Here is a 25492-nt window from a genome sequence, read left to right on the forward strand (position 1 = left end):
TAGCCTCGAAGCCCTCCGATGTAGTGGCCGGGAGCATCACATGCCACATGGCGCAATAATCTTAATTCAAACATCTAATGCCCGCATCATTGTGAAGATTGACATGACTTCCTGTTTCACAGTTTCTAGAGTCGGTGGTAGACTGCGCAGTGAGCTTGCGCTTTTGATTTCTGCGTTAGGCATTGTAATGTTGACCAGCTTGGTACCGGATCAGTTCAAACAATGACCAGTAGTCTGTACAGGGGCGTAAGAGACACGTTTGTCGCCACTGAGAAATGCGAGCCAGATCAACACCAGTGCTACTGACGTGGCGACCTAGGTAATCAGAAAAACACACTCGTACGTTCCCTTCTCACGCATCTTTGCCGATAATTTTAGTGGCTAATAAATAGAGTTCGCTCATTTGTAAGATAATCGAAGTTGTTATCGGCTCTGAATTGAAATTCTGTCAAATGCGCTAGTATATTTCGGGCGAGAGGCTAAATATAATTCTGTCGAAATCATGTATAAGGCTGCCGACAAAAGCACATAAAAAATTTGCCGCTTGTCAGCCTTCCAGCTGCAGCGAAGTTATGAATTGAATTTTTATATGGGAAAGTCTGTCATGGAAAGCCACTACTCAATGCAGCCTTCTATAATGATTGTGCATGGGAGTATATTATATATAGTCGTAGTATTGCAAACAATTACAGCTATAATAACGGTGTTAATCGAGGTGTAGTAATCGTCAGTTTTGCATTTTGCTAAACCAGAAAGGAAACTTTCAAATGCCGGCATTTTCTTAATGCATTACGCATTTTAAAAGAAACGTCCATGCTCTGTACCTCTTTTTTCAAGGTCATCTCAAAAACTCCATGATTTAGCTGGGGGCTGATGACGTTTATGAAAGCAGCCTAAAACTAGATTAAGGGCAGAGGCCACCTGACGCGTCAGGTGGCCTCTGCCCTTACTTCATCTCACTTCATCTCGGCCCGTGAGCCAAAACATTTGGTTATATTTCTTCCAAAGAACAAATGGACTCGCACCCACACTGGTGATCGGCCAGGAATCCGGAGGTGGTAAAATGCTAATAAACGGAAGCTCTTCGTTATAGAAAATAAGAAAGAAAAAGAATAGAAACACAGAAGTATAGTGGATACTACATGCGAAAGGACATCGCCATGTGGCACGAATAAAGGTATAGGGCCCTGTCTGAATAGTACACAGAGAGAAAGGTTTAAAATTTAACACTTAGGAGGGCAGCCGATGTGTTTCAAATAAGAAATTTTGAACTGTGGAATAAATAAACCTGCGACTCCCGGTGGCCTCAAATTACAACCTAGATGGGGCTGCTCAGCTATGTTCGGTCTGCTACAAGGGCCGATCCAACACCTTCCCTCTAGGATAAGAAGAAGCGGTGACAAAAAAAAAAAAAAAAAAAAAAAAAAAAAAAAACAGAAATGGTCTGTAGAATGAAGTTCGCGGCACAGTGCACATAGGAAAAAGCCCAAAAGCAGAGATGCGTTGGTGAAAAGTTAATAGAGGAACATGGGTAGAGGATGGGATCGGTAAAGCAACTTCAATCTGTCGCGTTAGGCAAATGTTCTGCCCTGGATACCGAAGGGTATCTCAATCTGTAGGCGTTAACAGCCATTTGTCTAGCTTAATTACCATAGGCATTCTTTGCAACCTAGCCAATGTGACATATATAGCTGTAAACAGGAGGGACGCCTTTACCAGGTTATACATTAACTCACCAGGATCACACTACTGTGCGCAGGCACCCATATGAAATAAAAACAAAAACGCAAATCCATAGAAACTGGTGAATGGAATGTGTCTAAAATGGATGAGTAACGGAACGGGTGGCATGCACAATTAAAATATCAGCAATGACGCTGGAAGTGAGAACAAAATATGACTAGATTGCGACAAAAATCAGAAATATTGTGATAAATGGAGGTGAAATTGAAAATATATAGGGAAGAAGAAAAACATGCAATTAAACGACGGGCAGAATATTACCCCACTTGCTCTTTTGGTGCATCACGAGGCGTCTTTTGCAATCTCGGTGCTACCATGTTGAAATAAACGTTAAGAATGCAGGGCGATATAGTTCGGCATTGTTTGGAAGATTTATTCAAACGTAATTTGAACAAACGCCCCTCTGCATGCTGTTCTTCAGAAATGTTTTGGTTTGTGGGGTTTAACGTCCTAAAGCAACACAGGCTATGAGAGACGCCCCAGAGATGTTTTGTTTATTAGGATGTGTGATGACTCGATATTACTTTGGAGGAAAATAATGCATTAGATGTGAAAGCGAGGCCAATAGTAGCCAAAACAGGGGCAAGCTGCTGACAGAGCACGTACAGAAAGCCGTGCAAATTTTGAGACCTGGATGAAAGCCATGGTAGCTGGGCTTCAAGTACAACCCGTTGTTCAGCCAATCTTAAAAAGCCCAATACAAAAAATGCAACTATTTCTGCTCCAAAAGGACAAGGACACAATATCTGTAAGCAGGTGAGCAGTAGAAGAGTAAGATATATGATTTCTAAAATTGCTTGGGCATGCATTCTATAACCTATGAGAAGCACATCGATCCTCGTTTCTGGCGGGATATTATACAGCCTACACTTGTCCATTTTCTGAACCACTTTCGCTACGACAAGATAAATGTCAGCTGCCAGGGCAATTTTTTGTCATAGTTCAACCCAGCTATGTTAGGTTTGATTGGATTAACTGATAATTCAAGAAATAAGTTTTACGTATGGGCGGAAAGTGGCAAGGCACAGAGACGAGTAAAGGTCCTCTCTCAGGAAAAGTAGTGCGTAGAGCATATATTACAAAGTGCACTGTGCGTGGCCAATGTTCGACGTCACTCAAACTGGATTCCAGGCGAAAAAGAGTGAACGAATGTCAGTTCGTCGGCTGCCAGAAAACTCGATGTCATTAGTGCAGATCTGAGCCCGAACGTCACTGTGAATGAGAATAGGGCAGAGGGGAATATTGAATAGCCCAGGAGATTGGGCATCTTCTTGTGGTACAGCTTCCCGATTGTGCGAATCTTTACCTCGCAGGACGCAGCTCCGGATTTTTCACTGCAACCAAAACAGCGAACTTTAATAGTGTCAATTATGATAAAACCGACTCTGTAGATAAGCAAGCGCGCTAAAATATCGGTCATCCTATCCGAAAACCAATTCGTAGGGGGCTCAGAATGTGCCTGCTTTCTGAGGAGTTCACAGTGACAGCGTCTGAACTAAGTTAACTACATTATGCATCAACAAAATAGGCTGAATATTCTTCGGGGCATATTCGGCCCTGGACAATATTATTCGTTATTCTCCAGGGAACATCGAATATCCTCCAAGGCCAGTCTCGCTTCGCTATGTTATGATTTCGGCACTTCATAAATATGCATTGCATGCACACATGGATGACGACCATAATGTGCCTCCGTTCAAAATTGCGAGTCAGCAAGGGAAGTCGAATCTCTCCTCGAAAAAACGTCATGCCTCGGCAAGCTCTTCTATATCGAGAAATATGGTGCTAAATTTGTACAGGGTTGAATATTTTAGTTTATTGTGATATATAAACCTACAAAATCTGGGTGGGGCTTTCATGCAGGCTTATCTTTGCATGGCTCGCCAGCCATAGCTACTAGACAAATAAAGGAAGGTTTAAACTTTCACGGGTACTTGTTTAAAAAGGACTAAAAAGCAGCACCAAACGGCATTTCAACCTACTCCTTTCGGAGTTTATGACACGTGCGTCAACCACTAACCACGCTCAGCACTGATACGATCAGCATAAATGTTACTTCTGTAGAATAATAGTGCTTTTTTACAGCCATATTTTTCAAGCGTCAAAGATGTCATCACCTTTGAACGACTGCCCTTAAGCGTGTTGAATATTCCGGCTGAATGTGGGGCGGTCTCACCGATGTCCCGGATCATTAACCGGCATCAAAGTTTTCAGATATATCTCAAGATATTCTAATTTCTTAATTGTCAGTCTTCACGCATTTCTTGCTACACGGAGCAACCTGGCGAATCAGTTCGTAGTTTCAAGCACACTTTAGCTTCAGATGCACCTATTGGCAACTGTATTGAAAGACAGGGGGTGTTGTGAAGTCTGGCTACACTAGGCCGTGTTGCATGACTAAGAACTTCGTTGCTTGGATACTTTTTGCAAGCCATGTTTTTGCAGTCTGTGCAAATACATTTTATTTATAATTCACATTAGACATTTATACATTCCTTACTCGAAACCTCAAAAGTAAACCTGTTCGTACCCTAGCCATAGTTGCTTGAATCCCAAAGCAAGCGTGTACGATTTCCATACAAAGATAAACAATAGAGTTGAGATACCCAAGAGAGGCATCACTTAGCAGAAGTTTGCTATCAGCAGGAAATCAGATGATGACATTGCCTATTTGTCATTTAATGTGTTTTGTTAGGGGCGAAGGATGTTTTAGAGGTCAAGTGTTTGGTGCTGCTGGTAAATTTTGAAAATATAAAACACTTTAACGCTAGGTAGGAGACACAATCCGCCTGAACATAATCTAAAAGTGGCGATTTCATCTTTTGCAGTGATGATCCTTTTATAATATGTGAAATCATGATGACATGGTTCTGAATTCAGGCATTTGAAGACTTGTTTGTAAAAATGTGTACAGGAGAAGTCAATTTATTGAGACTAATGCTTCGAGGCCTATAGGGCTATTAGCTTCCGGAGACCGGAGTGGAAATCGGCAGCAATGCGCTTACGTGAGCTTGTATGTAAAAAGTCATTTTTGCTACGTTAAAGAACCCCAGGTGGTCGAAATTTCCGGAGACCTCCACTACGGCGTCTCTCATAGCCTGAGTCGCTTTGGGACGTTAAACCCCACAATCCAAACCAAACCAAACCATTTTTACTAACAAAGCCAGCTTTCAAACTCAAAATAAAAGCTGCTCATGGTCGTGTTTTAGACATAATTTATTACATGAAGCTATATTCTAATTTTCCAATGAGAGATTCTTGTAGGCTACGGTGCATGTAATGCGGCTTTTATTTTTATAATATTTAGAAAAATAATTATGATGGAATTATACAGAGAACGGGAGGCCAGAGAAACATTCCTTGTGCACGGAGTTATTGTATTTATTCACCTCTTATTCATACACTGATTTCTTCTTTGCACTCACACTCTTTCGCCAAATGAAATCCCAGTGATGTAGAATGACCAAATTTAACTTCGCATTTATCCTGACAATACGTTTATCTTCTATCGTGAATGTATATTTCTGTACTGAATGGAAACATTGCGCTGCTCCAGTAAATCGGCTTAATGTGCAAGTTTGGTATGAGTAAAATATCGGCTGAGTCAACCTGCAGTTTGATTTGACCATGCTATCTATGTAAATAAACAATTTTAAACGGGACTTATCAGCGCACAAAATGGATCGCGCCAAAGTCACGGTAAGGTGGAACGGGAACTTTTTGCTTTATGTCATTTGCATTTTTCACCCGTAATTAGGATAAACATTCAGACGCGTCACTTGAGATGATTAATGTTTAAGTTAGTGAATCAGAAATTAGTTTCGTACATGCAAGTAATTTGCATAAAATATAGGTCACTGGATTTATCTTGAAGAGAACGCATCGGTCGGAAACGGTGTTTACTTTCCAGACAGTAAACTAATGTATTCTGCTGATCCTTACTGCACGCGCTTTGAAATACGGTTTAATATGTTGATAGTGGGGCAATGCAAAATATAAATATTCAAATGTATAACTGTCCTGGTGAGTAGTTACGCACTGATAGCTCGAACTATATTCTACATTTATGATGCAGGCAGCCGTAGCCATGTCACTTTTGATGACATGCTGGGAAAGCATATGATTGGTGTTTCTTAAGTTCAACATGTTCTGTGGTATTATGCAAAAATGTATTGCTAATAAAGCGGTGCTAGGTAGCGCCGCTAAGTAGCCTACCTGTTTTTACGTAGCTCTCTTGAGAGTAGTATAATAAGCATCTCTCTTTCTGGATCATGGGCAACATTAAAGCGCAATTTTGACCCTGAGTATCCACTCAGATCCTTACACTGAGATAAACGATAAAATATAAAAGCGCTTTTACTTTTCTCCCCTCAAAACCCTCAATTGCCCACCCACTCGTTCATATTCATCGCACTTTAAGAGCCGTAACTATGCTTTCTAAAAGCAAAAACTTCAGGAAGCTATCCTTTCAATCCAGGCAGCTTCGTTGTCATAGCGATGCCTTGGATAAGGATTCCAATTTACCAATGTTCCCAGCACTATATAAATGTATTCCGAAAACAAAGTGTCGGTGGGTGCTCTGACAGCGCCAAGTCCAAACGTTGAAAGAGCGGTTTGGTACTCTGACAGCATTATGCCTACAAAATACAAGAGACAGCAAACCCGCCGGGGTGGCGCAGTGGTTAGGACGCTAGACTACTGTGTCCAAGGATGCGGGATAGAATCCCGACCTCAGCGGCCGCTTTTCGATGGAGGCAAAAAGCAAGGCGCCAATGTGCTGTGCGATGTCAGTGCACGTTAAAGAACCCCAGGTGGTCAAAATTCCCGGGATACTCCACTACAGCGTCTTTCATAGCCTGAGTTGCTTTGGGACGTTCAGTCCCACAACTCCAACGCCAAACAAGAGACAGAAAGTGTGACTAAGTTTGCTACCCTCTGGAAACAATGGCAAATTAAAGCTGGACTACATAGAACTTGCAACGCCAGATACTGAGACGTAGAACATACTACTTCTTCTATCCTAACAGTTTCAATATCAAACAACCAATGAAGGTGACGAGATTCGTTTTGCTTAGGTAATCGAATATATATGAACACGGAATCAGGGGCATTAGAGTGGAACACGCTACAACGTTGCTTTATAAAGTGTTTTTCTTTGATGTGAGAGCAGCTTCGGAATGACTTTATTATCCGCACACCTGATACAGTGGTTCTTCGTGGTATGTAGAACCAAGTTTTGGCATGCGGCAAAAGTGTCGAAAGGTGTTACGTGCTTTCGGCAGCCGCTTGTAGCTAGGAAACCTATGCGAAAGTTTTACTTCCCAGACACTAACTGACTTTGCATTCTCTGCGTAAAAAGGCATACCAGGCGTTTCAGCGCGCAGATGATGCGGCATACCGAAAATGCTCCAGTGCTCGAAGTTATTTTTTGGAATCAAGACTTAGGACGTCCAAGTCACGTTCCCGCCGCAAGAAATCGGAAGCTAAGAAAAAGAAAGTTAGAATAAACCTCCGCAAGGTAACTTTATCCCTCGTCTTGGAGGAGCAGAGTAGGGGTGGAGGAGTGAATGATTTTGTTATGTTGTGAGAGTGGGGAGGAACTATCGCTAACGACCGAGAACTCTTGCGTTGCATCTCGAAATTGAGTTTGAAGAATAATAATTTAAAAATATTGAGGTTAAAAAAAAAGTATATGTGCACAGTAAGTAAAAAAAAAAAAAAATCCGTTTCGCTTGTTTCGAGCACCGTTCTCTGGGCACGTAACCTAACGCACCTCGAGCTTCGGGTTCAGTGCTTAATGATGGTGCAGCATGCTCGTGCCTGAAGCTTGTTCCGGGAAAGTTTTGAGCGTTTTAACCGCTAAAAAATATGTCATCATTCTCTTTATGTTTGAAACAACTACCCACATTATTTTCGAGATGGCAACGCTCGTAAGTTTGCCGTTTTAAACATTTCCTGACTATCTCGCCCAGAAGAAGCGCGTCTTAAATATATACTTTCATGGTAAAGGCCGGCATGATGCGTTACTTTAGTCTGCATAATTCGTTGCATTCTCTTCGACACTGTAAAGGAATTGCATTACAGTTTTTGCTTTATATGCCCAAGCTTGTTCGATATAAACGCTGTCTCGTTAAATGTAACATGCAGAAAGTCGCGGCGACTTGTAGATTACAGTGTAAATGCGCGAGCCTGCTCAAGCTGAGGCGGCGCCGTAGTGCAGTGCTTCGGGCGGATTTAGATCCTCTGAGGTTCATTAAGGTGTACTCATATCTTACAACCGGCTAATCCGGGGCCCAAGTTTGTGCTGCTTTCGGACGCCCTCCTTCGAGTCCCCTGATTGGCGGAATCACCACAACCGGATGTCAGTTTGGTTGCTACCACTTCCGGTTCCGGCGTTTCCACCAATGAGATGATGGCGAAAACGGTGAACACGACTACAGCTTGTGCCGCTTCAGGACGCTAAAACCCCCAAACAAAAGCATGAAGCAAACCTACGTTTTGGGGTTTCACCTCCATCGAAATACGTCCACCCGGACGAAGTCAAATCCGCAATAATGGGATAAGTGTCTGAATGCTACTCGTTGTGAGTCGCCGAGTTGTTTTTTGTTTTGTTTTTTGTTTTTTTTTGTTTTTTTTTTTCAGGTAAAGTGATAAAAACAAATTTTGCACTTAGCGAAATCGGCTGCGGTGAAAAGGCGGCGACCTATTCGCTGGCTGCAAAATCGCTGCCTGTTGTTAACCGCACTTATACTGCGTTTCACTAGCTGCTTGCTGCACTATGAAAGATAAGTCGACCTGAGCTAATCGTTGTGACGCACACAGTGTGATTTTATTCCTACCACTATTGCGAGGTACGGGCTGCAGACTCCGTGAAGGTTTTAAACGGGTCTTTATTTAAATAAAAGCGACCCAAAGAAACGAAGAGGGCCCCAGGCCCTAAAAAGGTAGCGGGCTCCCCGAGCAGCCGTTCTCGTCTGCTGCTGGAGGAAGACTCTTCTTCACCGCTGCTGGCCGCACTCCGCACAACGTGGTCACGTGACCCAGCCGCGGTTCCCGGAAGTGATGGTCCGTGGGTGGCCGAGCCGGGGCCACCCCGGAGTTCCAATGCGGGGAGAGGAGAGGGTGACGGTCGCTCTTCGCGACCCTCATAAACATGTCAAGTCCGAGCAGGACGCTCTCCTTCCTAATGAGAGCACCGCGCCCTCGCTGGCACCCCGTGGCGCGGAGGGTCTGCTGGCGCGCTCGCAGCACAATGCTCAAGTCTTCTAGTGTTCACAGCCACCAGCTACTCGGAACGTAACAGACTCCTCCCCCGGATGAAGTCCTTCGCCGAGGCTGCGTCCCCAGATGCAGGGTCGGAAGAAGGCCAACACAAAGCACAACACTCGCGCTCGCTTTGCACGCACACATTCGCGGAAACCCCTGGTCGGTGGTGCCCAAGCGACGAACGACTGCCAGGCGTCGTTTACAGAATTTTTGCCCCATGCCGGTCCTCCCCGACCAAGTATTCGGCCCTCGGCAACACATGGAAAAAATACAACACAAAACTAAACGAGAGTTCTGAGAGGCTTTCTTTCTTTTCTTTTTTCTTTTTTTAACGCCTCGTAGCTTAAAACCTCTGCTCAAACCATCTACATTTTCGTTCTCGCTTCCCTTCTTAATCACCCCGAGTTCCAGCATTCTGTCGACCTCTTTCCTCACAACTTTTAGTGTTCTAACAGACGACAGGTATAGCTTAAACTTGAAAGAAACCTCGGATATCAATTCGATATCATGGGTTACCAAATCAGTTTTTCCTCGTTTGTCTTCATAATGCCTGTACAAAAGCCCGTTCTTCTCCCGGAAGGAAATGTTCTGTGACGAGACTCCTTCAGCCAAATCGCCACTACATACCTTTAGAGTCGGGTCAGCCTTCTGCTCCGACCTCAGCTGCTCTTTGTTTGCCTCAAGCAGCTGATCAAGGCTACATGCAGTAGGAGCGACAAAAGAAGTGTTTAACTCACTTTCTGTCTCATTCGGACGCTGACTGCTCTGTGACTTGTGCGCTTGGTCAGCTTCACTTTGTTCCGACCTTTCAGGTCTCTTTTTATCCTGTTCCACTACTACCTCAGGATTAACTGATTTGCTGGCATCAGTTGAACTCTCCCGATCTTGGTAGATCAACTCCTGAGAACGTTGTCCCGCTTTAGCCTGAGTTAAAGCCATCACTTGGGCTTCGGTTTCAGCGAAGCCACAACCCTTTTCATTTAGCAATGATTCCGAGCTGTTTGAAAAAAGGTAAGGGTAGCCTTCGGGCAGACCCTTCGACACAGCCGCTACTGTTTTTAGTGTGCCAAATGGCCCCTCAATTTTAACATTAGCCATTGGCAGACAAACGGAATCTTCACTTACTGCCTGACGTATCCACGCACACTCCGACACATAGTCTTCTTTTGCAACAAATTTAGGGTGGACTACGTCCATGGTTGCGGCCGAATCCCTGAGAACTCTGCACAACTGACCATTTACAGTGCACTCCTTAGTGTACGGTTTCAGGAGTTCGTTGTTACTCGGGTGGTCTCTCACTGAAGCGAACACCTGCCTTTCTTTCGTGCAGTTTCGCGCGAAATGCCCTGGCTCTTTACAGTTGTAACATGCCAAGGGCCTCCTTTTTTCAAATTCTTCCGAATGATCACTACTCTCCTTACTACCTGATTCATCGGCTCTGCGTGAAGTATCGGGGTGCAGTGAACCATGTTCTCTGACGCGGGGTTCTACACGAGGCTTCTGCTGCTCTCGATGGTAGAGTTTCTGCCCCTGATTCTCGTTCCTGAAATCCTGCCCAGCCTTAGCTGGCTTAAAGCTGCGGCTTGCCACATATTCATCTGCAAGCTGCGCCGCTTTCTCCACGGAGAGATCCTCTTGCCTGTCTCTGACCCACAAACGAACATTTTCAGGTAAAGTCTCAAAAAATTGTTCAAGGCAGATCAAATCTTTCAGCTTTTTGAATTCATCTGCCTTTGAACCTTTCACCCACTGCGTCAAATTGTCATTTAATGTACAGGCGAATTCCAAGAAGCTTTCATTTTGTTTTTTTCGAGACGTGCGAAATCTCCTCCGGAACTCTTCCGTTGAAATCCTGTACTTCGCGAGCAGGCTTGATCTCACCAAATCATAGTCACCCGCTTCGCTAGCACTCAAGCGTGCTACGACCTGCGAAGGTTCTCCAGGAAGCAATGCCATTAACTTTTCCGGCCACATGTCACGGCTAATGTTGTGTTTCTCGCACATCCTCTCAAAATTGATGAGATAGAGAGCGATGTCATCGCCAACTTTGAACGGCTGAAGCAAGTTCGTCATCTTTACGTTACCTCCCTGAGGTGTGACGGCACTTTCTCCGCGTTCTATCCTTGCCCGCTCGAGCCTTGTCTTTTCAATCTCGAGTTCCATTCTTTTACTCTCTCTCTCAGCTTCAAACTCAGCCTCCCTCTTTTCCTTCTCCTTCTGCTTCTCTCGCTCCTCAGCTTTCTCTTTTTCAATTCGGCATATCTTTTCCCAAGCATCAGTTAACTCGTCTTCTTCAAAGCCCACCTCCTCAATAGCGAGGCGAATTTCTGGCTTTCTCCTACTTTGGCTTATCTCTAAACCAAGTTCAGCTGCCAACAGCAGCAGTTCATCCTTAGTTAACTTCTTAATATCCATGGTTGTCGAGAGCCGACTACAAAGCCTTCAATAAATCGCACACCCAGTGGTGATTAATGAAATTTTGCCCGAACAGAACCCAGTTCTAGCTCGTCTGGCAATACGTAGTCGCTCCAGCACTCACCCAACCAAGAGTCTGCGATGGCCGCTGTGCCTCCCGGAGTTACGAGCTGCCAAGTCCGGCGATCCCAGATCGTCGAGGTTGCTCCTTGAGCGGTTGCTTCCACGCCTGGCCCTCAAGTTGCGCTGCGACGAAGGTGACTCCCTGAGCCACGTAGCGGAGCTCCGTCGATCCCGGATCGTCGAAGACGCTCTCCCGTCAGCAGTTGTCTCTTGAGCTGTTACTTTCACGCCTGGCCCTCAAGTTGCGCTGTGACGAAGGTGACTCCCTGAGCCACGTAGCGGAGCTCCGTCGATCCCGGATCGTCGAAGACGCTCTGCCGTCAGCAGTTGTCTCTTGAGCTGTTGCTTTCACGCCTGGCCTTCACGTTGCGCTGTGACGAAGATGACTCCCTGAGCCACGTAGCGGAGCTCCGTCGATCCCGGATCGTTGAAGACGCTCTCCGTCAGCAGTTGTTCCCTTGAGCGGTTGCTTTCACGCCTGGCCTTCACGTTGCGCTGTGACGAAGGTGACTCCCTGAGCCACGTAGCGGAGCTCCGTCGATCCCGGATCGTTGAAGACGCTCTCCGTCAGCAGTTGTTCCCTTGAGCGGTTGCTTTCACGCCTGGCCTTCACGTTGCGCTGTGACGAAGGTGACTCCCTGAGCCACGTAGCGGAGCTCCGTCGATCCCGGATCGTTGAAGACGCTCTCCGTCAGCAGTTGTTCCCTTGAGCGGTTGCTTTCACGCCTGGCCTTCACGTTGCGCTGTGACGAAGGTGACTCCCTGAGCCACGTAGCGGAGCTCCGTCGATCCCGGATCGTTGAAGACGCTCTCCGTCAGCAGTTGTTCCCTTGAGCGGTTGCTTTCACGCCTTTGTATTAATCCCGCCGCTGCCAACCAGATTATTGCGAGGTACGGGCTGCAGACTCCGTGAAGGTTTTAAACGGGTCTTTATTTAAATAAAAGCGACCCAAAGAAACGAAGAGGGCCCCAGGCCCTAAAAAGGTAGCGGGCTCCCCGAGCAGCCGTTCTCGTCTGCTGCTGGAGGAAGACTCTTCTTCACCGCTGCTGGCCGCACTCCGCACAACGTGGTCACGTGACCCAGCCGCGGTTCCCGGAAGCGATGGTCCGTGGGTGGCCGAGCCGGGGCCACCCCGGAGTTCCAATGCGGGGAGAGGAGAGGGTGACGGTCGCTCTTCGCGACCCTCATAAACATGTCAAGTCCGAGCAGGACGCTCTCCTTCCTAATGAGAGCACCGCGCCCTCGCTGGCACCCCGTGGCGCGGAGGGTCTGCTGGCGCGCTCGCAGCACAATGCTCAAGTCTTCTAGTGTTCACAGCCACCAGCTACTCGGAACGTAACACCACATTGTTAGAACGTGGGCGACAGTGGGATAAGTGCACAGTCATTCAGTGGGCCCGGTTGGCGCAGGTCATCCTTATTTATCGTATGCTGCAATCAGCTTGTAAGCTTGAGTATAGTTAGCTGATCATATCTTAAAAACAGTTCGTAGGATATCGAGGGACGTGTCCTTTAGTGTCTTCGTGATGGTGCTTTCCAACACTTTATGCAACTCCGACTGTTGTATATGCATGGTTGTGCTGCCTTCAGATTAATGAAGACTTCTTGGCCTAATGTTTATTTGGGAGAATATAACAAATACCTTGCAGCTCTGAGGCATAGCTAAAATATTTGCGTTTAGTACTAACGATCAGGAGAACAAGATGCGTACTTCCGCTGCAAGTAATGTCTAACACGAAAAAAAAGAAAACGGCAATAGCACGCACACTTTTCATGTTTTCTTTCTCTGTTATTTGGCTTTGCTTAAAAGGAAAAACTTAATTATCTTAACCTCCCTGCACGTTCTGCCTCCCTCGATTTATATGTTCTTTTGGGTAAAATTACGAAACGATAATTTTCCGCTTTCTGATTTGCAGTAGTGATTCGTATAGAAACCCTTCTTACAAGCAAAGAGCATAAGGGAATGCAGAAAAACCTGTGCGTTGTCAGCATGCCTTGAAGTACCGTGCTCCCCGAAATTTCCAAGGCACTACACTACAGTGTCCTTCATAGCCACTGTCGCTTTTGAGACGCTAAACATTGTTGTAGAAGACCTTGAACAGGGTGATACGTCGTCAACAGTCAATAGAACGTTCTGCGATCAGTCGTGAGACGTGTCAGCACACGTACGAGCGTCGAAGCGAGCTTCGTTGTCGTTTTCTTTCCTGCCCGTCAAGCGTTGAACATGCTTGTCGTCGTTCTCTTCAGCAATAGGCGCTGAACATATCAGAGCCCAATACCTGTTTTACACTATAAATTAAAACAAAGCGCCAAAGATAACGACGCGCGCACGAAATACTCATCGTCAAATACTGCACCAGAAGCAAGAAGATAAAGCTACAAAGTGAATTGAAATTGTAGCGCTCCTTTATGTTTAGTGTACAACAGAGGCTTGTTCATCTGTACAAATACAAAACTAATAGTTCCCGGTTGACGGAGGCGCTGAAAGCGATTACTGGCGCTGCAGGCTTCAATTCTTTCATGTCTGCCGAATCACTGAAAAACTGCAAAATACCCCCCCCCCCCCCCCCTTCAATTCTAAAAAAAAAAAAAAAAATTCAACTATTTCCTGATATCCGTCGCGATATATTAGCGTTGCAGGAAGGTCTCTTTAGATCTTACTTATGGAGTGTTCCCTTTTACTTGCACCTTTCTCGGCACAAAGAGTAAGAAAACAAACTTTTACTCCGTTTCACTGGACAGAAAGTAACAGGAATACCGGTCAAAGAAGCTCCGAGCTGTGGCCAAGGAAATCAGGGAACATACCTTTTGGCAAGCGTAGATAATGTGCCGTTGAACACCAAGCGAGTGCTGCATATGATATACAACGTGCGCGTTAAAAACTTTTTATTAGAGCTGCAATCGCGGAGCAGCTATTGGGACTTCTCTTCAGGAACACAGGCTGACGAGGAGAACACAAGTCACAGTTCAATCCTGACCATTTGATATGCTCACTTTTGACTATCGTGTGTACATAGCCTCCTCCCTATCCCCTGTTTCCCTGCCTTTCCTCCTCCTCTTCCTGCTTTTCACCCCTCCAGCATGTCGCCCTTCTGCCCTTACAAGTGGATGGCTTGAGCAGCCCGATATGAAAATATTTCTGACTTTCGTTGGGAGAAATACTTTTTCTGTACTCGACGTCTGAGCCTTAGTAAGACATATATTTCACTCGTTTCTATTGTTGTCCTTCAAGGCATTGCATTTGCGACAAGGCTGCCTTCACATATCATCGCATTGACATTCTGTAGGCACGCACTCTGCCTGCTTGCATGTCAAGCAAATTACCAGGAAAAATTTTTCGTAAAAGCTTGAAGTATTTTGTCTTCTCTTCATGAACAATGCGCAACAGGAAGGAGAATCCACAACAATAAAAAAAAAATAGAGGCAAAAAAGAAAACGCGAAAGAAAGCCGGACAGCACTATCGGACACAGTGCTCAGGGAAGCTGCAGCATCACAAAAGGAGTGCCGCCGGGCCAATGTTCCCTTCCATCTGCGCCACGCTTCGAGACAATACGCATCGACGCTGGAGGTGATGTGTTGCAGAGGAAGGAACAAAAACCACCCTGCCGCGGGTAGACGTGACTTCGCGAACAAAAAAGAAGCCGATAAAGGAGAGTATATGGGAAGATCGGCCAACAGGCGTGGACTAAGCAAGCAAAAACTGTAGATACAAAAAAAAGAAAAAAACAAACAAACTGAATGCATCGAGAGCCCCGGGAAGCATCTTCGGCCAGCACAACAAGCCTAGATCGATATGCTTGTGTATGTGCCTACAGGGGTGTGTCGTTCCCCGGAGGAGCTGATATGGAGTGCGTGACTTGCCGATCTACTCTGAGAACAAAAACCTTCCTTTCTTTTCTACTTATATTTTTTTTTTCATGTGGAATTATGCATCACTCTAGAACATACAGTGCTGAACAATTTAATAAAGAATACAATAATTACGGAGCCATTGATTTCTGTCGAGAGAACGTTAAACGTTTTAACACTACTATTCGTAGATTGGTTTGGATTGTAGGGTGGCTTAATAATGGTTTGTAGGGTTTAGCGTTTCAAAGCGACTCATGCTATGAGAGATACTGCAGTGGAGGACTCCGGAAATTTCGGCCACTTGGGGGTTCTTTAACGTGCACTGACCTCGAAAAGCACACGGACGCCACTTTATTTCGCCTCCATCGAAACGCAGCCAGCGGTGGTCCGGATTGAACACAGGAACTCCGGTACAGTAGTCGGGCATCTTAACCACTGCACCACCGCTGTGGAGCACTACTGTTTGTATTCGTAGACTACCTGTCTTAACAGCAATTGGTCATGAGCTGACGTGCGCTTATTTTGTCATCATCTGGCCATCAAATACAACTATGTTACTTGACTGCACTGAGTGGACCCGAGCAAGGAAAAAACACGACAACAACTGTGCGATGCTTCTTAAATGCAATTTGTCTTGCTTCTTCCTGGTTCCCACTTAGCGCATTCATTCAACGCAGCAATGCAAATAGCGTATTTTGCCTCTTTGGTAACATCGAGTATAAATTATATCCAGCGAGATTTATGAGAAAAAAAAAAAACATTACCGTTTTGAGAGGTCAGGACGTCTCAGCCTCTCCGTGCGTATTGCAGGCGCCACAGTTTCGCACTTCTCTTTTGTACCTAAAGAATAGGTATATATTTTTTGGTCTGCTTCGTTGGCGTGCGTAAAACAAGTGACAGACGGGAAGGAAATACAGTGAAGGTGGAGCTTTTTTTCACGTTGATAAGCATGCAGTAACGTTGCCTATGACTTCATTGCGACGCGTTAAGCTGATTGGTCCAAACACAGTTACGTCAAGAGTGGCAGCATGCTTATGCCACCCGCACTCCTCCATACAATACGATAAATTACAATAAATAAGTAGTAGTATTGCCACAGACAGTGCAAGTCTTCGAATGCCGCGTTACAGGCCGGTACCTGTTGCGGAAGTTTTCCTCAAGTCTTGAACGAAAGAGCGCAAGCAACACGTTCCCCTCCGGCGGCTCCGAGTAAAATTTTATGTTAAATAATAATAATAATAATAATAATAATAATAATAATAATAATAATAATAATAATAATAATAATAATAATAATAATAATAATAATAATAATAATAATAATAATAATAATAATAATAATAATAATAATAATAATAATAATAATGTATCAGTCTTTATTTTTATGTGTGCAGGAACAACCATACGGTCTTGGTACTGCAGCACAAATAGAATAAAAAAACGCACACGAAAGCAATACACGCTGATAGACAAAGCGAAAGAAGAAACAAATAACACATATCAAATGGAGTTTAGATAAAATGATTTACGCAAAGAATGAAATCAATGAGAAACAAGTCTTGAGGTACATATCACAAAAAAGCATCAAAAAGAGAGAAATAACAAAATATGGTCAATGCACTAAAGAAGTGCAAACTGAACGATATACAAAAGGCCAGATAAGAATACACAATTTTAACGTTAAGATATCAATAAAAACAAGTAAATAAAAATTGGAGAAAAATGATAGCATCAAACAGGAGAAACTTCATCAAGGAAAGTAAATACAAAAGACTCGAAGGAAAACTAACATGTAAAATAAAGGACGATTCAGAATAAGACACTACGATATCAGTATTAAAAATAAATAAATAAATCACTCATAATTGCATAGAAACAATGGCACAAAAGAAGTTGTTGAGTTTGGGCTAAGGACACGACGCGAGCGCAATCAAATTGGCAGTGCTCTTTCCGATGAAGCTCGGTGTATGCACTTGGCGGATGATTTAAAAAACTGGTCACGTGACAGCATTTTTTGAGGACCTATATAGCTGCGTAACTCAGAACGTGACGGAAGCAATGTACTACCTGGCCGTTTTTCGAGGCGATCCACAAGTATTGCACTGACACTTCTTTCGTTAAGACAATAGTTAGCTAATTAGTCGTTACTAATTAACTAGCTTTGGTCAGCGAAAAATACTGCAGGTTAGCATAGGTGACTCTGAACAGCTTTAAGTTGGTACCACTGGACAAGGTCGCACAGTAGTTTTTAAAACTTTGGTTACATTGAGCAGGGACACCGGGTAAGTCTAGAAATACCAGTCAAAAGAAGCAATTATATAAGGCGCACACTTCCTGCTGCGTGTAAATTTTCTGTAAACTACTTGCCCCGCAGAAAACAAAAAGGGGGTGGCTACTAAATCCTGATGAACGTTTATGCGATTTATACGGGGTACACAAAAGGCTTTCCAGCGTTCAGGCTCACATACAGGCATTTGTCTGATCTCTGGGTTGGCGAGAAAGCTGCTCTCTAACAAAAGTAGCGAAGGCTTTCTGGCATTTTACTTGTACGTCATGTATAAAGGCCAAATAAAGTTGTGCCGGCCGCACACTACCGGCCGGATGGCGCATAAATGGCCCAGATATTGGAAATAACTACAAATGCATTAGATTGGAAATAATAATGAAAAACAATACATCGATAACATGCATTTGTAGGTGGAAAGATGAATGGAACAGGCATAAAAGTCCGTTAGCATCCTCTTTACAGCACGGTGCAATCAATCAAGCCTGCAGTAATATGTATACATATGTGTTTGAAGCGATGGTCCCCCCTCCTCTCCGGGGGAAAAAAAAAAGAAGGCAAAAAGAGGCACCATGTCTGCCGCGTCCAAATTTTGCAGAACAGTGAATCTATCTTTGCAAATGATTCCTGCAAATAGGAACGATGGTTTGTCATCAGTGTCAACTTCTCATCGTCAGCCAATGGGATATTCTCACTGAATATCACCAAACTTTCAATACCTGCGGCCCATTATGCACGGATGCCTTTTCATGAAAATTGTAATAGCTGGCCATATTCTTCTGGGGGCTCCTTCAGTACTCGCTGCTATCTGTAAAATATTGCTAGACGCCCTGGATGTATTACCGATCATCCCCAAAGATGTGATTTCAGCGAGTTCCTGCGCTGTCTTAAGTGTCGTTTGCGCACCGACAATGGAACCTCGAAAAACAAACGCACGAGGACAAGGAGAAAGTGTCTTCTCCGTGGAAGCCTTTTCTTCTCGTATTTTTTTTCCCACATCCAGGAAAACGAGGTGAGAGTACGAAGTCTCCTCCTGGCGACGGTTGAGTGATTCTGCGGCCACTCGATGCGCTTGCGAAGTTGGAATCACTTCGGGCCCATTTCTGTGCGTAGTCATATCCTCTACACTCTCTCCCTGTAACGCTGATGACACCACTGTGTCGCGATCACCGCGGATGATGGCACTAAGCGAAGAGCCGGAAAGGAAATAAAAACTGAACCTCACTATAGCGGAAAGTTAGGACAAAAAAAAAATCATGAAAGAATCGATTACGTAATCTTCCGTGGCCAGCGCTCGTCTGGCGGTCGGCGCAGATCGATAACACCATTCAAGCTCACGAAAGGGTGGCGCGCAGCGCTGCTCTTCAGTCGTCCAAAGTATTTCGTTCCTGTTCCTGCGTCGACACCACACTGGAGCGCTGTTTTTACTTATCTCTTTTTCATAGTTATTTTTTTTCTCACGCTAGTGATCTCATTCGTCTCTGTTGCGTTTTGTCTTCCCACTTTCCTGTATCAGTTTCGTTCAAATCCGTGCTCTATCCTCGTGCTGAAGGTTGTCGCAAAAGTTTCTTTGTAGAGTGAAATTTTGTATCAGGATATGATACACACATGTAGTGGCCGTAGTTGCACCCCATGTGCACGTTTTATTAACCTTCCAATTGTCCACATAATTTTCCCATCGTTGTAAGCGTTCCGCGGCTAGTATGCGCCGCCAAGCGTTCTGGAACCGCGGGATTTCATCGGCGCTATCTAAAAACATTCGGCAATGCTGAGATTAGTTAGCACAGCGTTTCGGAGGCCTTATAGCATCTGCATGTTACTTGTTATGTAGTTATGACAATTCCGGTCGTTTCGCTGGCGGACAGGGAGAGCAAGGGACATCTTGTTCATCTAAAGCATCTGTATTTTGTATATAGGGACCGAGAGCACTACTTTAAAAATAATGCTCTCGTTTCAGAGCACCATTCTTCACGTGGTCACTCATCACCGTACGCGTAAAGCATCGCGTGATAATTTTTGCTCAGCAAAGTTGTTTCCTGCGCTTGCTGGTGAATGTGCGTTGTAGAAAGCGCTACTGCGCTAGCGGGGAAGAGACGACGTAAAGAAAAGGTTTCGCCCAGTTTAATACATTGACTTCGTACTGCGACTTTCACCCCAGCACCGCCTCCAACGAAATCGGTGCAGTTCAGCCACTGCTGCGGAATTCGTTGACTTGGCGGTGCAGTGTAATTATCCGCAAAGAATAACCAGCGAATGATATAAAACGGCTTGTTATTTGCTTAGTCATTGTAGTAGTTTAAATGTAACTCTGAATCTAACATTTCACTTCCAGCTAGAAAATGGCACTTATGCATGCAAAGAACATTACTGGGCGAGTATAAGCCTCCGCGCTACATGCTACTACTGCCCATATGTGGATTCTCTAGTTATTCGTGCTAGGACGTGTTGCCTTTATGCCTTTTATCACCATCAAGGTTAGTGCTGCAGTTATTAAGGTGGAATCCAGAGGATTCTTGGGTCGCCGTTTCTGCACAACGCATTTTCCGCCCAGTCCTCGCCTGTTACTCTTGCTGCGCTGGTGTAAAAGAAACCTCAGAACTTCTCGAGAAGCTGGTTTAAAGTTCGCAAAGATTGTTACTTTTATCCAAATGTTTTTAGACTCTATAAAGAACCTTTAGTTATTCCCAAGCTAATTACTTTGGTAAGGGTAAGGTTTACGTTATTTCAAAGACGAGCGCTAATGGAAAGTCTTAGAGCGAGGGCTTGTGACGAAGCGGTGCCTGGGTTACCACAGCGTACAATTTTCGTGAAAGTAGGCTGAGAAAGCTAAGAAAAAAAAAAGCCTTCGCCAGTCTTAAGCCGTGTTTGGTCTTAAAGGACATATATGGGTCGCATTTTTGCCACCCTGAAAACGTCTGCATGGTATACTGTGTTGAGATTATTAACATCTTCGCAAAGTTCTTTACTAACCACCTACTCAGAGGAGTACAAAAGCGCCGCATTAAGAATGCGGTTTAATCACGGGGAACTAACAAAACAAAGCAGCACAGTGGGAATCATGGATCTTTTCACGGACTAGGATCTCCCCTCGGGAAGTAAAAAATAGAAAATACAACTTTTAACGCATATGATACAACTTAGGAATAATGTGCTGGTTCGGTAAACAACGTGATTACTTCAAAGTACTCCAGCTCAGGTAAGTAAACAAACACTTCATCGTCATTTGCGGTAGCCCTTCATTGCTTAGGAGACCTACCTCGGTAGCACAGCGGCTGGGGCGTTTCACAGCCCATAACGTCTAATGTATGTATGTATAAGTAAACGTTAACATCCTGAAGGGGCACATGGGATATGAGTTGCGCCGCAGCAGGATATGATACATGACTAATTTAATGCCGAAAGTTGGGCGAGTTGGTTAACATTCATGATGGAAAATAGCGCGAAAGTACACGAAGGACGGAAGGAAGAAAGACACGGACAAGCGCTAACTCGCAGAGTTACTAATTTAAACCTCTTGAAGTTGTTTACCGTGCGATGGCATAGCGCTCCACACAGTTCTTTGAGCATTTTTTCTGCACCAAATGCGGTTCCATCCCGCCGGGTTGGCGCAGTGGTTACGGCGCTCGACTACTGTTCCCAAGGATGCGGGATCGAACCCCGGCCTCGGCGGCCGCTTTTCGTGGAGGCGAAAAGCAAGGCGCCCGTGTGCTGTGCGATGTCAGTGCACGTTAAAGAACCCCAGGCGATCAAAATTTCCGGAGCCCTCCACTACGGCGTCTCTCATAGCCTGAGTCGCTTTGAGACGTTAAACCCCACAAACCAAACCAAACAAACCAAATGCGGTTCCTCACTGCGAACTTTGCTGCTCGGAATGATGTCCCATGCCTCACGCAATACCACGTAGAAGCGTTACAGCGGAGGATGGGTGTAATAGCTTTCGTCCAGGAAGCCTTTAGTGCAGATTACAAAACTCCAGATTCACGTGGTCGGATAATAGTATGTCACTAAATAAATGACTCAGGAACGGCGAAATGCTATTGAAAAGCTGTAAGCGGTGACTGGTTGCTATGCTCGTTATCACTTACGAAGGTCAGAAAATTAAGCAACAGACCATAAACAAAAAAAAAACAACAACAACAACAAGAAAGCAAGTGCATATGCAAAAACTCTGTTTACGTTTCTTTGTTTCTTGCTTTTGTTGATCCGTTTAATTTAATAATAATTTACCGTATTCATATTTAGGGCATGCACGTAAAATACTTGCTGTTCCGTGTCAATGGGTAAGCATTAACCAACACAACCAATCAGCAGTTGTTTACAAGTCCTGCATGGGCCTCATCCCGCAGTCATAATACTCTTTTAAAAAAAGCCATACAAACTAGAGCTACTAATTAACATTTAAGACAGCAAACCGGGAGGAATATAGAGCATTTCAGAAAAAAAAAGGTAAGGGATCCGATATATTCATAATATCTTTTGTTCATATCTTAATTTCTTAGGTTTGCATTTTGGTGGCAATCCAGATTTCGCCTGTTCACTTTTGCCTATTGTTTGCCAAATTCCGGGAGAGAGCGCAACTGATCAGAAAGCAGATGCTTCCCCTCGAAAGTATCCCCTGATGAATACCTCTTGATGTATTTATACAAGTTTCGTAGGGTCGTTTACGAGTTATGCGTACACGTAACCGCACAAACACTTATATTCCTTGTTAGCAAACAAGATTTTCCGCCTTGGCGCCAGATTCACCCTGCAAATATACAAAATCTGTCTTCTTGAGTGAAGAAAGCATAATGTTCGCTGATAGGGAAAAAGAAAGGGGAGACTGGTGCTCGGCCCTAAATTATTCATTAGCACGCGATGAGAAAGCAATAAATTTTGCATTATTTATTTCTTCTTTGCTTCGTTAAAACGCCCTCGTTAAAACCAGTCGGCTAACTGGCCAACCGTGAAGCAAAACGTTTTTTATGTTACAGCAGCGCTTTATAGCTTGGAAACTTTCCTCAGCCAAGACACAGGAGGGCAGCACAGAACTTGCCAAGGGGGGTTACAGACGCAGGTGTCGTGGCTTGATTAATTAATAAAATTCGAGCCATCCGGGTTGCTGTGTCCCGTGAAGACATTTGCCTTCCCGAAAGCAGCAGATTGTGTTCCTTCGTTGCCTTAAGAAACAACAAAGATATCGAGCTCCAAACTTCTAGATGTCATGAAATTGCACATTCAGTTTCTCTGGTTCCAAATGAATTAAATATTTACGCATTCAGCACATTCAAATGAGCAAACAGGTGCAAGCTAAATCAAACGACCCGAAGCCCTTTAAGGAAGGCAAGGCGCTGCACACTGCGAGCAGTTACAACCTTAATGAGCATCATAAAATAAGGCATGCTTCTCACTCTGACCACCAGAGATCTCAGATTCGCTCATTTTAGCGCGCTTTCTGCAATATCTGTATGGCCTTGACATCGCAGTCCAGCGCGGTTCGTTCACTGCAGCGCTGCAGCAGAAGCTCCGGTTACAATAAATAGTCTTGTTCTTTTTTTTTATCGGGAAGTACATTTTTTCACATTACTGCGCCCTCGCTATCATTAAACAAGCTTTTCCGGAAAGAGAAACATCGCTGAGTTTCATCACAAAATTAAATAAATAAATAAATAAATAAATAAATAAATAAATAAATAAATAAATAAATAAATAAATAAATAAATAAATAAATAAATAAATAAATAAATAAATAAATAAATAAATAAATAAATAAACTAGCGGGTTGCGCTTTGGTCTTTTTTTTTTCTGCATAAAGTAAACACCGCTGCTTATTTCTACAGTGTCTAGGGTCTAGGCAAACTCTATCAGAACCTTTGGTTCTTTATTACACGCCTTCATTGCCCTTTCCAGAATTACAGCAGCACGGCTGCATATTAGCCAGAGAACAACGATCAAGCAATCGAAGCAATTATGGTAAACAACATCAACATTTTTGGCTACAATATTTAGAGTGCCACAGTGACTCGCCTAAGAGATTGTCCATCTTTGGGTTATGTAACGAGTTTCAGCGAAAGAGAATCATAATCTGCAAAAATCAGCTTTTCGAGAATCAAAGTCTTGTTTTTTATTATTTCAGGGCAATTGCTAATTTGGAGCGACGCTCGTGCCATTCTTTTTATTTACTTCCGCCTACTGAATCGTCCCGCATACCACAGCGGCGATGACGGAAGGATGTTCACCTTATAGTTTTCTCCTTCATCTGTTCATATTTGTTAAGCTGCCTGCTTTCCTATTTAGCGCTATGCTTCTGCCGCCACCATTTCAGCCATGTTGCATGCTATACGTTTTTTGTCCAACTTTGAATGTTACCGCGTGCTTCTGAACGTACATTTGAACCTGCCGCTCAACGGGACGTAGTAGTCGATCATGCCTGTCGTTCACAGAGCCTCATCCAGATGATATTTCGTGTAGTCTATGGGGCCACACTCTAACAGCAGCTGGTAAAAATGCTCCTCAGCTGTGCTAGCTTTTTCTCCCTCAAACTACGAATGAAGCCTGTGCGAAAATAAGTGGTCCCGTTCCTGCCCTTACACACACCAGTGCCCAAACATCTGTTCTCAACTCCTTGCTTTGTTGTTGTCTCAAAAAAAAAGAAAAGAAAAAAAAAAGCACTGACGCTAGCCAAAGGCAGTGCTGTTGCCGTGCTTGGCATGTGGGTTGCTCGAGTAACCATTTCTGATTGTCACACACCAGTTTTATTTGCCTTCTTCCAGGAATGCCCTCATGACGTGATCCTTTGCCTCGACTTCTTAAGCGCACTCAGCCTTTGACTGCTCTACCGGCCTTCTTCGCTTGCACCTTCCTGTCTGCTTTGAAGACATCACCAGCCCACCTCGCCTTTGTTCAGCCGAATTTTCTCGTCTCCCTTTTCAAGCTACCTTTACATTCGTATATGCCATTTTTCGCCCGAGCCCGATAGCGACTACCGCGCGTGCCCCATTGCAGATGTCGTCCTGCATCGTAACGTCATCCTCCCCCTTTCTCACCTTATCGTACATGTTTCTCAGAATCACACCAATCTTCCGGTCCTTAACTTCAGTTACTCGGCACAATTCTCCCCAACGGAATTTCCATCGCTGAACGGACCCCGCTGACTGACTGGGAACTTTCAGCCCTAATGCCCGGCCCTCCCTCTGCCGCACCTGCCACTACTCACTCCTCACTCTCACCTCGTCCTGTTCCCATTCTGATCTTCTTTAAGGTATGATTGTAACTGATCTACAACCCAATTCAGCCAAGGAACTTTTCAAGATTTTGCTGTCTTTTAGCAATTTGTTTTTATTTCTGCGCATGACCTATAGGCCAAACGTCTCTTGCCCTCCACAGCATTGACATCGATGACGCTGATCCTATTCGCGGATGACTGTATCGTGTCTCTCATTTCGAGCGCCAGGTGATTGAACGAGAAGTTGAAAAATGCTAGCCAACAACATATTGAGCCCCTGGACATCCTCTGTAGCGCAGCAGAAAGATCAGAGCGGATGTTCTGCGTCGATTATCGCCATCTCAATAAGTTGACTAAAAAAGACGTACCCATTGCTCTTGATTGTTTGAACGAAGCCAGCTACTTTTTCTCCATCGACCATTGTTATGGCTACTGACAGATCTCTGTCGACGAAAGACACCACGAAAAAACAGCATTCGTCACTCCTGATGGCCTGTACCAATTTAAAGTGATGTCTTTTGATCTTTGTAATGCCCCTGCCACTTTCTAAAGAATGATGGGCTTTTTGCTGCAAGGCTTCAAGTGGGCGACTTGATTGTGTTACTTG

This window comes from Amblyomma maculatum, chromosome 6 (genome assembly GCF_055883805.1).
Source record: "Amblyomma maculatum isolate TAMU_Amacu chromosome 6, ASM5588380v1, whole genome shotgun sequence".
Classification (NCBI taxonomy): Eukaryota; Metazoa; Arthropoda; class Arachnida; order Ixodida; family Ixodidae; genus Amblyomma; species Amblyomma maculatum.